The following is an 11,787-nucleotide window of genomic DNA, read 5'->3' on the forward strand; positions in this document are numbered from 1 at the left end:
TCTCTCTCTCTCTCTCTCTCTCTCTCTCTCTCTCGTTCGTTTGTTCGTTCGAATTTTCCACAAAAAAATCTTCACCCATTCTCGCGTGTAACAAACAAATCCATTTATATATCATTCCACATGGATGCCATTACAAACTCGTACGCATCGAGAATCGACAGGGTGGGAAACGAAAATGAACGAAAAGTTATAAATATGGAAGAAAAACATATATATATATATGTGTGGGATGCAAGTGCATCCATGCCAAATACTTAAATAAGCATTCGTGAAGAGATTTGTGAACGGTAGGCCCTGGATAGCTCAATGGATAAAGAACAGTCGCCCGAAAAGCGAAAAAAGATTCGTGGGTTCGAGTCCCGGTCCGGGGTCAGTTCAACGGCCCAATTTTTTCACGAATCCTATAAATGGGGACTCAGTTGGGATGGAGGTTTGCTTTGTAACAAACTTCTACGATCGTGCAACAACGAGAAAAAAATAATTAATTGAAGATCTATCAAAAAGAGGTTAGGCGTTAGTAGCGACGCTGAACGGTTGGCTGGGGAACTAAACACAGACGGCCATTTTAAGCGCCCCATGCAGCGATTTTAGGATTAACGATGTAATTACGATGTGTGAAGACGTAAAAAGGATAAATTGTTTAAAAAGAAGTTTAAAAATGATGGAAAATTCAGTATCGAATGTTGTTGCAGGGAGGTAGAGTGTGGGACACGAGCCCCTCATGCCAAATACTTAATTAAACATTCGAGATGAGACTGGACGGTGGGCCCTGGATAGCTCAATGGATAAAAAACAGTCGCCCGAAAAGCGGAAGATCCGAATTTTCGAGTCCCGGTCCAGTAGTCAGTCCAACAGCCGAATTTTTTTCACGAATCCTACATATATATCTAAAAATCTAAATTAAATATAATACGAAAAAGAATGATATATATGAAGAATAGAATTTGAAAATGAACAAAAAGGGAAAATAAATATAAAATTCCTAGTGTAGAGAAATATATTTTAGCTTGGGTGGTGTATAATTTGCGAGGAAAATTCAATCCTCTTGCATTCGCGAACATTCTCTATTTCTCGTAGACTTCGTCAGAATCAAGAACAAAATGATATTCGATCTTTCAATAGACTTCGTCTCTCCTCCTCCCCCCCCCCATCTCCTACTTACTTTTTTTATCTTTTTCTTTTTTTATCTTTCGACGCATTGCTGTGACTCAGTTTTCCCCGTTGCAGAATTCGAATTCGAATTCGAATCGAATCGAATCACGTCAAAGGGCTTGCATCTTTATCCTAGAAAAATGTTGAACTGGCGAACTAACTACGTAGTACGGTTCTCGTGGCACGATAAAATGGAGAAAAGACGGTTCTCTAATCCTCGCTTTCTACGAACGAGTACCAACGTGTTATAAAGATCCGATTACATGGCTGCACCTTGTATCTACGGTGCAGGGTGCTGCTGCTGGTAGATTTCTATAACGTTTTTCCCGAGAAAAAAAAAAAAAAAAAGAAGAAAAAGAGTCAAAGAGTATTGCGCGAACCCGTATCGTCTTTTCGAAACTGAAACCTATAAAATTCTATGTCAATGGTTGTTAAATGTATCGCTGACATAAATACGATCCTGGTACCTTCGTACTTTTCTAACAAAACGCACGTGGTTTAGTGCGGACGAACGATTTACGAGTATGCACTTGACGCTGTCACCACTACTACAAATAGATATGTCGGGTTTACGTCTAAAGGTACCAGCATATCTATATATATATATATATATGTACATAGAGTATATACTATAGGTTAGTAGAATTTTTCTCTAAAAACGTTATTCGAGGGGTCTTTGCGATATTTCATTGGAAAGATGGAGGTCAAATTCGAAACGAAACGAAAGGAGATAAGAAAGATCTAGTAGAACCGTGCAAATATGAAAATATGAAAACACGATAAAGCAACGTGTATATACCCCTACTATAATATATATATACATATATTATTTATAGTGTTATGATGTGTGTCTGTGTGTGTACAAGAGTATGAACTGATCAGAACACATAACTTTTATATAATATACTTCAAACGATATTTTACAATCAACATTAATTTCATGAACTTTTCATTAAGCAGATGTGATTTCCAAAATTCACTACCGACACGCTCTAACAAACAAAAAATATTTAAAAAAAAAACTACCAAAAGAGCGCGGCGACAAAGCGTGTAAACCCATCATAGCTCGTAAAAACAAAACACAAAAAAAGAAAGAAAATGAAATAGGCAGAGCCAAAGGGGGAAAAAACGAGAGAGAAAGAGAGAGAGAGGAGAGGAGAGGAGAGCGGTTGGAAAAGAAAAAGAATGAAAAAGTCGGGTCAAAGGGTCGACAAGTTACCTTTGAGCCTTGACGATCGTGCTTGCCGAGCAGACCGAGTTTTTCCACTCGCGCGTATTTTTGTTCCTACACTTTGCACTCCTCCTCCTGCTCCTCCTCCTCCTCCTCCTCCTTCGTCTCCCCTTTTTTTTTTTTTTTTTTTTTTTTCATTTACACGCGTGTTGTACACACGCAGCAACGGATCGTCGCCGGTTCAGAGACGTGGGAGGATTGAAACTAGGCAGAAATGGGGGGGTGGGAGTTAGATAGGGGTTGTTTTCGCTTGAACGCGACTTTCGGCATACGGCCGTGAGCAACGAACTTTAATTAGCCAGGATTCAGAAACGAACTGGTGGGAAGGGGGGCGACAAAAGGTAATCGAACGTTACCCCACTACCCTCCCCCCCCTGCTCGCACCTGTAATTTTGGCCATTTCGTTTTTTCTTTTACTATCCCTTTTTTTTATTTTTATATTTTTTCCTTGTCCCCCTCTCTTTTTTTTCCTATCCATCCATCTATCTATATTTCCAGCAGTTATTTCACTCTCTTTGCGTACACAGTCCCCCTCCCACCCCCCAGCCCCAGCCCCAGCCCCGTGTTTCTCTCGTTTCTCGCGGCAAACCTCGAAACGTCCGACACTGGAACGTCACCATCGGGCTGCCGCGCGCTTTGCCCATATTTTTTCACCACTTCTCTTCATCCAAACCCACCCCAACCTTTCCCCACCCATACCCTTCCTTCCTTTCCTCTTTATCAACGTTCGTTCAAAAGCCGCCGGCAGGAAAAACTCGATGCACCGTTCCGCACCGCACTGCACTGCACCTCACCTCACCTCACCTCACCTCACCTCACCTCACGACACCACGTCTGCACACACATTCTCTCTCTCTCTCTTTCTCTCTTTACTATGACGTTGCTTCTAGCTCGAACATGTGGAAAGAGAAGCGTGAAGCGTACACGAATTTATGAGAAAAAGAGAGACGGATAGATAGAAAGAGAGAGAGAGAGAGAGAGAGAGAGAGAGAGTAGATAGTACGGATATCGAGCTTCAAAGCGTTGCATCCATCCTTTCATCGTCCGACACTTCGCTCATATTCCGTTTTTTAAAAGCTCCGGATCTCCCCACTCTACGTTTACCCTACGTTTTTCCAACCAACCTTCACTTCAATCCCCTAGCATTCCCCATCCCCCGCACCCCACCCCTGGCCGACGTATCCAACCTAAACGTTCCTTCCGCCACCCTTCTCGCATTTTTCTTTACCCCCGAAAACCGCTTCGTCAACGGCCTACTATTATCCTCGTTCTCTCACCGTCCAATCCTCATCCTCATCCTCATCCTCATCCTCATCCTCTTTTTCTCTTTTCTCTTCACTCGTTCGTTGAAACTTTTATTCCATCGAGGTAAAAAAAAGAAACTAAAGCAAATCCAGGCAAAACGCGTTTTCCATGCACCATCGCGCACCGCAACCACCACCAGCTTTCATCCCATAGACCACCAACCAACCAACCAACCTAACGTGCGTTAAAATATTAAACCTAACAGCTGTGCGAAATTTTGTTTAAACGCAAAAGGTATCATCGAAATTCAACACCGATTTTTTTAACAAACAAAGTAAGATATCCACCATCATCCCTCGCCCCGTGAATCGGTTTTAAATATAGGAAACCATTGTTTTAAAATAATAGAAAATTGTCTTCTTTTTCTTCTTCTTCTTTTTATTAGGACTTTGTTCTGTATTATTATTTCTAGGAACGATTTATTATCCAATAGAAAATTGGATAAAGAAAAATATTGATATCAAGATCCCCAAAAAAAAGAAAAAAAAAGACAAAAAGAACTTTCTCTACCTTGAAAATAGAAATAATAGAAATAGAGAAAGTAAACGTTGCATGAGTATAAACGAAAAAGAAAAACGAATGAGGGAAAGTCGTTCTCGGTATATTCGTATACGAGAGAAAAAGGGTAGGAAAATATACACACGCGTGAGAATGTAGGGTTGGTGCTAGCCAAGTGCGAGGGGTGGAAAAAATAAGAGGAGTAGGGGAAGGGGGGGAGGTCGAATAAGTGTCACTGGCGAGTCTCTTTCTTTATATTCCTCTCTTTCTTTCTCTTACTTTGAACTCTTTTCTGCACGATGGAAAGTGAGGGTAGGGGGTAGGGGGGGAAGGAAAGAACGCGTTTACAAATTACGCCCAGTCTGAGGCGACTTAGGGAGTTTTCAGACTTTTAATTACTCTGTACGAGAGACTCTCTCTCTCTCTCTCTCTCTCTCTCTCTTTCTATCTCATTTTCTCTCTCATTTTCTCTCTTTCTTTCTACTCGACGTTTACTCTCTATGACTAGCTCGCACGTTCCCTCTTTCGGATAACTCTCCACCCTCTCAACTCTCCTACCCCTCAACTCGTACCACCACCTACTTTTCAGTATTTCAATTCCGCAAGAGAGTTCCGACTTTAATATAAAAGGAAAGCCCCGATTCTCGCTTCTTCCTAAACGGTGCCGCCGTTTGCCGTCTTTCCTAACATTCAACCCCATCCCCCCACACCCAACCCCTTTTTAAGTCCTCCTCAACCCCGTATAGTCGCACTTACTTATCCAGCTACGTTACCGACTAACTTACCACCACCACCACTACTTTAACGTGTTCTGATTCTTTTTATACTCATTTAAGAAACCGAAAATTTCTCATCTTACTTGGATGATCGAATCAATTTTTGTTGTATTTTTTGGTTGTTGTTGTTGTTGAAATATTAAGTCTGGTTAATTGGCAGAATTACTGTTGAAAATTGGTTCAAATAAAATACGAAAAAGGGGAAAAATTAGGAATTGTGATACTACCGAATTAGGATTAATCAAATTGTTGTTGAAAATATTTGCTGCAAAATAGAAAAGATTAAGAAAAAAAGAGAGAGAGAGGGAGAACATAAAAGACACAACTTGGACGATGTTGAAAATCCTGTATTAAGCAGCTGTTCATCCACGTTATTCCCAAGATTTTCGGTTTCTTTTCGGATTTTTATCCTAAACGGTAAGCCACGATCGAACGAACGAACATTCGGCCGACATTGATAAATGTTCTGTCAGCGTCGGATCGTAACGTAACAAAAAGGTTACCTACATTGGGTATTATTTTGCACCTAGGTCCGCGTTCAGCAAAGTGGCAAAAGGATTTTCTTAGCTGGATACTAACAGAGAAGATACGTCATTCTAAGGATCCAAAGAAAATTGCTGAATTCTCATCGAATATCTTCGTGACTTCGTTCGAACCAAATGGATTAGTATAAAACATTCTCTAACCCCCTTCTTCCTTTAGAAGGGGGTAACTTTCCCCAACTAATATTAAAACATATCTCTTTTCGAATAAACAATGCATCTTAAAATATTTCATCTTTTACACGTGTGCAAAATCATTGAAAATTTGTTCATTTTTTCAAATTTATAAAACAACAACAACAAATATCTTTTACAAATATTTTTTATAACAAATAATATCTAAAACAATGATAGTCAAGTAAAAAGATAAGAAAATTTATTTAAATGAACGATGGTTAGAAGAGAAAACAAGCTGAAAAAGGTAATCGAAATAACAAAAATTATGAGAATTAACTTGTATGACACTTAAAAGTGTGCGAGATACTTAAAGATTTTTTTCTCGAGTAAAAATATGCTACACGTAAAAGAGTATATCGAAAAGGATCTCGAGAATAGCAAAGTATCGTCTTGTGCGCGCGCACTCGCGCGCATTAGTATCGTGCATAAATATTTATACGCGTGTGCAGCACTCACGGTTCTAGGTAATACGTCATGCAAAATACATTTAACCAACGTTTCTTTCCAAACGTAGTCGACGTTTCTAAAGTTGAGTTGAGATGAGACAGACAGACAGACAGACAGATAGAAAGAGAGAGAGAGAGAGATAGAAAAAGAGAAGTGCTTATTTGCAAAGAGGATTTCAAATGTCACCTCTCGTTCATTTCGTACATTTATCCGACAAATACATACACCTATGCGAACCACCTATACACTCAATATGTATGTGTAAGTATCGTACATTGTACATACCGGAAAATCGTGCATGTAACAACACAACGATTACATTTTCATAGAGTTATTTTAATATAATCGATAAAGATACTCTGTGCACACAAAATGTTAAAAGTTCACCGTTTCGTATTTAGGTTACAAAGAAGACTAATATAAGAAATCGTTCGTTATCGAATTATATTATATCGTTCACAGTCTATTAGATTGTTCTTCGTATAACATAATTAATTTTAATACTTTTTATTATACGTAGAACGATATCAGTATCTATAATTTTCCCTTTTCTCTAACGAAAGGGAAGGGTCCCCTTGCTACAATCATATTTCGTTATAATCAGGGTTCGTTGTACTTCCAAATGGGAAATCGATTACCAAAGTTCGAATTCAATTTCTATGGTTTTCTCTCTCTCTCTCTCTCTCTCTCTCTCTCTCTTTCTATCTTTCTCTTTCACTTATGTGAACGAATGAACGAGCTGTTGCTGAGATATCTCGTTTGATTTACATTTTGCCCCGTTATAGGTCCACTTAAGAGTTATGCATATATGTATATATGTATATAACGGAACAAGGAAAGAAATAAAAAGAGAGAGAAAGAGAGAGAGAGAGAGTAACGTCGAGTGTAAGGCACTTAGTCAAAAAAAAATCTTATAGGTTTTGTAAACACGTTTGAATCTTGACTTTAATATTGTACACTTTCATATGTTTGTATATCTACTTTCTGTTACCATCTCAATATACGTGGACAGGTTTAAAAAAATCAAATTTCATCTTTAAAAGCTAAATATTAAGCTTTCACGTATAAGGAAAAATTCTGATAACATAATGTTCGTCTCGAAAGCATGAAAGAAATGGTGCAGAAAAAGACAGAGAAAAAAAAGGGAAGAAAATAGTATAAGAAGGAAAGAGAAGGGACACACTAGAGAAGAATAATAGGAGAAGCTCGAATTTATTGCTAATATTTTTCCCTTAAAAATGCACCGTGTTATATGCGCCTCTGTGTGTGTGTGTGTGTTGTACGTGGGAGTGGGAGGGGTAGTGCAAGATGAACGTACAGAGAATCCAAGTAGCTTACGTGCACGCGGATGCACAGACAATTTTTTTTCCTCCCTTTCTTAATGCAACTCGGTGTGTGTGTGTGTGCAGTAGACGAGGACCCTTGGAAGAAGATACGAAGAGAAACACGGTAGGTGAAATTTACGCCGATGCACGTGACACCCACCCAACACACACAGAGAGAGAGACGAACGAAGAAAAGTTTACTCCGATAAAATTCAACTTACTTTACCGTCGAGAATCTTAACGGGTTTTTACAAACAAAGTATAACACAACCACCTGCATACCACCCACCCCCCACCCCCACCCACGCGTGTTCAACGTGGAACTCATTATTTCAATTATCTTCTCTTAATATTGATTATTATATTTTAACAATCAATCATATTTTTTAGGATGCATTTAATCGATCCTAAAATGCTAACGGGTAACAATATCAACGAATAGAAATTTCCTAATAATTTATCGCAGCAATAATATGTAAGTAAAATGTTTAAAAATTACACTAATCGTTAATAAACATGTTTTCGAAGGGAACCCTATAGAACAAAATTCAGAACACCTAAATTATTAACCGTAGAACTACTTAATGGGGAGATATCTACCTAAATTAAATGAAGATTTGATCGTTTTTCAGTACTTTAATTTATTTCTATCAAGTTTTTACCAATTAAACTTTAATAAAATTGAATTTCCTCTCTTCACAATTCTCTTTGACATGGACAAAAAAAACAAAAAATTTTCATGTACTTAAAAGTCTGATTATTGATATTAGTGCAGAACAATTTTTAGGATCAGAAAACCGTGGGGTAAATGCCCCAGTTTGTAGTTCTACAGTTACAAATAACGAATCTAAGAGATTTAAGCAATCCCATGAAAGTAAAAGACGATGAGTTTCATGGGGGGACGGGGGTTGGTTGGTTTCTTCTCGTGTTAGACGTTATTGGATGCATCGAAAACGAATGCAACCGTGTTGAATGTTCTATGGAAAGCAGCCGTGACGTTACTGGCGCCTGTCCTGACTCTTGACATTCGTTCATTCCCTTGTCCCCTTATCCTTTTTTATTTTTCGCAAACGTCCTTGTCCCTTTTTACAATTGACAATGAGAAGGAAACGAACGGGAGGGGGGTGGGGAGTTGGGTGAAAGGGAACGCAACTAGAAAGAAAGTATTTTAACAAAACCATTGAGAAAAATCACTAGATTCGTATATAACCTTTCGAAAAGAACAGAACGAAGACAGGATAAAACAAGAGAAAGAAAGAAAGAACAAAAAAAAAAGAAAAGAGAAATGTATAGAAGAAAAAAAAAGGAGAGACTAAACAAAAGACGAAGAAATTGCAGAAAATGGAATTCATTCTCTTCCCCTCTCTCTCTCTCTCTCTCACACACACAGCTTAAGCCTCACCCTTTCACCCTTTTTCTCCTCCCCCAACCCTTCGGCTGCTCTTTCCCTTCTGTCTGACGTTTTTTAATTAACTCGATCGTTCGAATCTGAGTGAAAATACGCGGACGAGAGGGCACTCGAAAGTTTTTTCGAATTGAACTGGGTGCCTGCCTGCCTGCCTGCACATTGCACATTGCACATTGCACATCATGGGTAACTACCCCTCCTCGTTCTCCACCTCTTCCTCTCTACCAGGTATAACCTCGAAACGAGATTCCACGTGCTGCTGCTGGCTGCTGCTGCTTGTCGGCCGACCCATTTAAAAACAACGCCGAATAAAAGAGAATGCATCCGAAAAAAAAGAAAAAAGTAGAAAAAGTAGAAAAAAGAACAAATTAGAAAAAAGGGACAAGGGTGGTGAGTGAGATCCTCGGATAGGATCGATCGGTGCATATTCTTTTTTTTTTTGGTTCGTAAGTCCCAATTTGTTCTAAACGTAAAACAGAGTCCTCTCCCTTTTTTCTCGTTTGTCGTACATCCTTTAATGGAAAAATTGAAATTACCGTCAAATATGTAGGAGAGATTAAAGAAAAAAGTAAGTGGAAAGTGAACGGAACTCTCAAATGCCTCTTTTTTTTTTCTTTTTCTTTTTTTTTTGCGGAACTCTTTCAGGGTGACGCGACCGAGGAGAAACACTTGTTGATCCGTGTACTATGGGATTGTGAATTTAAGTAGAGAACGTAAATTTGGATTAATTTAAAGTAAACTTCATACACACAAATAACTTCCTCTCTGTATATATATATATATATATATATANNNNAAAAATTACAATTTTTAATGATAAAATTTAACAGGGAACTTGGACATGAAAGAAGTAGAACTTAGTTTGAACTATCAACTATCAACTATCAACTAATCAAACTAAGTTCTACTTCTTTCATGTCCAAGTTCCCTGTTAAATTTTATCATTAAAAATTAATAATAATAATAATCTTTCATTTGTTTAATTCGTTCGCAAAAGTATGGTACTCATACGAAATTATGATTTGTCAGGTTTTAAAAGACAAACGAGGTGGACGACAAATCGATCACAGGAGTTCTTATCTGGAATGAGTATATTATGCTAAAAGGGTTTGAATCATTCTCGAGGTCTTTCTAGACTAACTGTTAAGTTAAAAGGTGAAAAAAAAGTCGAGTTTTTAGCGATCATTCGCGTGAGATTTCTTTCGGGATTTTATACGCGACGTAACGTTATGCAGAATGACACGCTGCACCAAATGGAAAACTTTCTGTTTGTGTGTGTGTGTATATGTTTTTGTATATATATATATATAAGTAACAAGTGGGGAGGGTGGATAGAAAAAGAAATAATAAGGTGCACGTTAAAAAGAAAGAGAGAGAAAAAGAAAGGAAACTTTTATTCCAGGAGAGAGACGAGAAAACGCGAAAAATGTCGTATTAACGAGAAAGTTTAAGAGGTCGAGGCGTCCTAACGCGTATAACAGAAGAAAAAATACATAATCAAAAAAAACATAAAAAAGTAGAAGTAGAAGAAGAAGAAGAAGAAGAAGGTGCTTTCGTAGCTGTCGGGGAATAAAGTTCTCACAAATACAAATGTTACGAAAAAGTAGGTTGCGTTATAGTTGTTTAGAAAAAATATCCTCGTGCGAAACTAAAATAATTAGAAATGGAACGAAAGAAAAAAGAAACAAAAAGCACACACACACACACGCACAGAGTAACAAGCAAGGAATTTAGAACGAGTTAACTTTTCATTGGGAATACCTGAAGCGCATCGAAAAATTTGCCCTCGAACATTGAAAAAAAGAAAAGAGGACGTTTATTTAAAAATTAAAATCTAATTGCAAAATTGTCGTATCTCGAATCGCGAAATCAAACGAAATCAAACACGAATCATCTCTTAACGAAGTGCACCGATAATGCATCCAAATGACGTGTTTAATACTGAAATTTTAGATTAATTTAAAAATATATTAGAATTGTTTTGAACAGCATTATCTCATCTCGAGATATATATTTTATTTTTATTGATAAATAATCATTTTTACAAAGAGACGAAGAACGAACGCGCATGCTTTTCTAAGAAAACAAATATTCGAAATAATCTCGATGCGCGTTATATAAATTATCATTCTCGTACGTAGATTTCATAATGTAAATAGAATTATCCGAGTAGCATGATACGCGTGTAACCTAAATTCTTTGACGAGAAAAATGAGAAAAAAAGTAAAACAAGAATGGAATAATTACCCAATAAAAGGATCCCGTAATTTTCGGAATGCAACGAGTCATATGATAATATTTAAAGGTGTGTGGGGTGCATAATTATTTATTAATAAAAAAAAATAGTTGACAAAGATGCTAAAGGATTCATCAAACGTATGATAAAAATGTTAATCATGATAAAAAGTTACATGAACACTGAATTTCTAACTTTTTTCGGCTACATTTTCGGATTTCGGAAGCAGTGTGCAACGCGGTTTCCCTTGACCGTGAAAATTAATAAAAATATTTTGTAATATTAATAATAATAATAATAATAATAATAATAATGAATAAAACTGGCACACACTTTGCAACGACGGTAACGATAAACGATTCAACAACGTGGCTTTGAACGAACTACCGTCCCGTAACTTTACGCAGGTAGCACAAGCTAAAGCTTTTTATCAAACCTCTCGACATAATTAATCACCGTTTAATTAACACGAGAGAGTCAAAAAGCAGTTAGCCACATATAACCTGAAATACTCGTAACGTCAACCCCTCCTCCCCCTCCTCCTCCTCCTCCTCCTCCTCGTCGTTTGGTCGCTAGTTTAACCGAAGTTACGTAAAAAAAAAAAACTGTACACTTTCGAGCTTGGACTATATTTTCTTTTTTCCTTCTATTCTTTTTGTTTTATTTCTAGAATATAAAATTACATATTTA

General features: G+C 37.5%; 1 protein-coding gene across 13 annotated transcripts in view; it reads right to left on the minus strand.

The window, feature by feature from the left end:
• The window catches only part of LOC106786843 (E3 ubiquitin-protein ligase MYCBP2), a 206,605-nt gene that overhangs the window by 161,235 nt on the left and 33,583 nt on the right, over positions 1 to 11,787 (minus strand). The window lies entirely within an intron of this gene.

The sequence above is a fragment of the Polistes canadensis genome, unplaced genomic scaffold (assembly GCF_001313835.1).
Source record: "Polistes canadensis isolate GaletaPanama2010 unplaced genomic scaffold, ASM131383v1 scaffold_85, whole genome shotgun sequence".
Lineage (NCBI taxonomy): Eukaryota > Metazoa > Arthropoda > Insecta > Hymenoptera > Vespidae > Polistes > Polistes canadensis.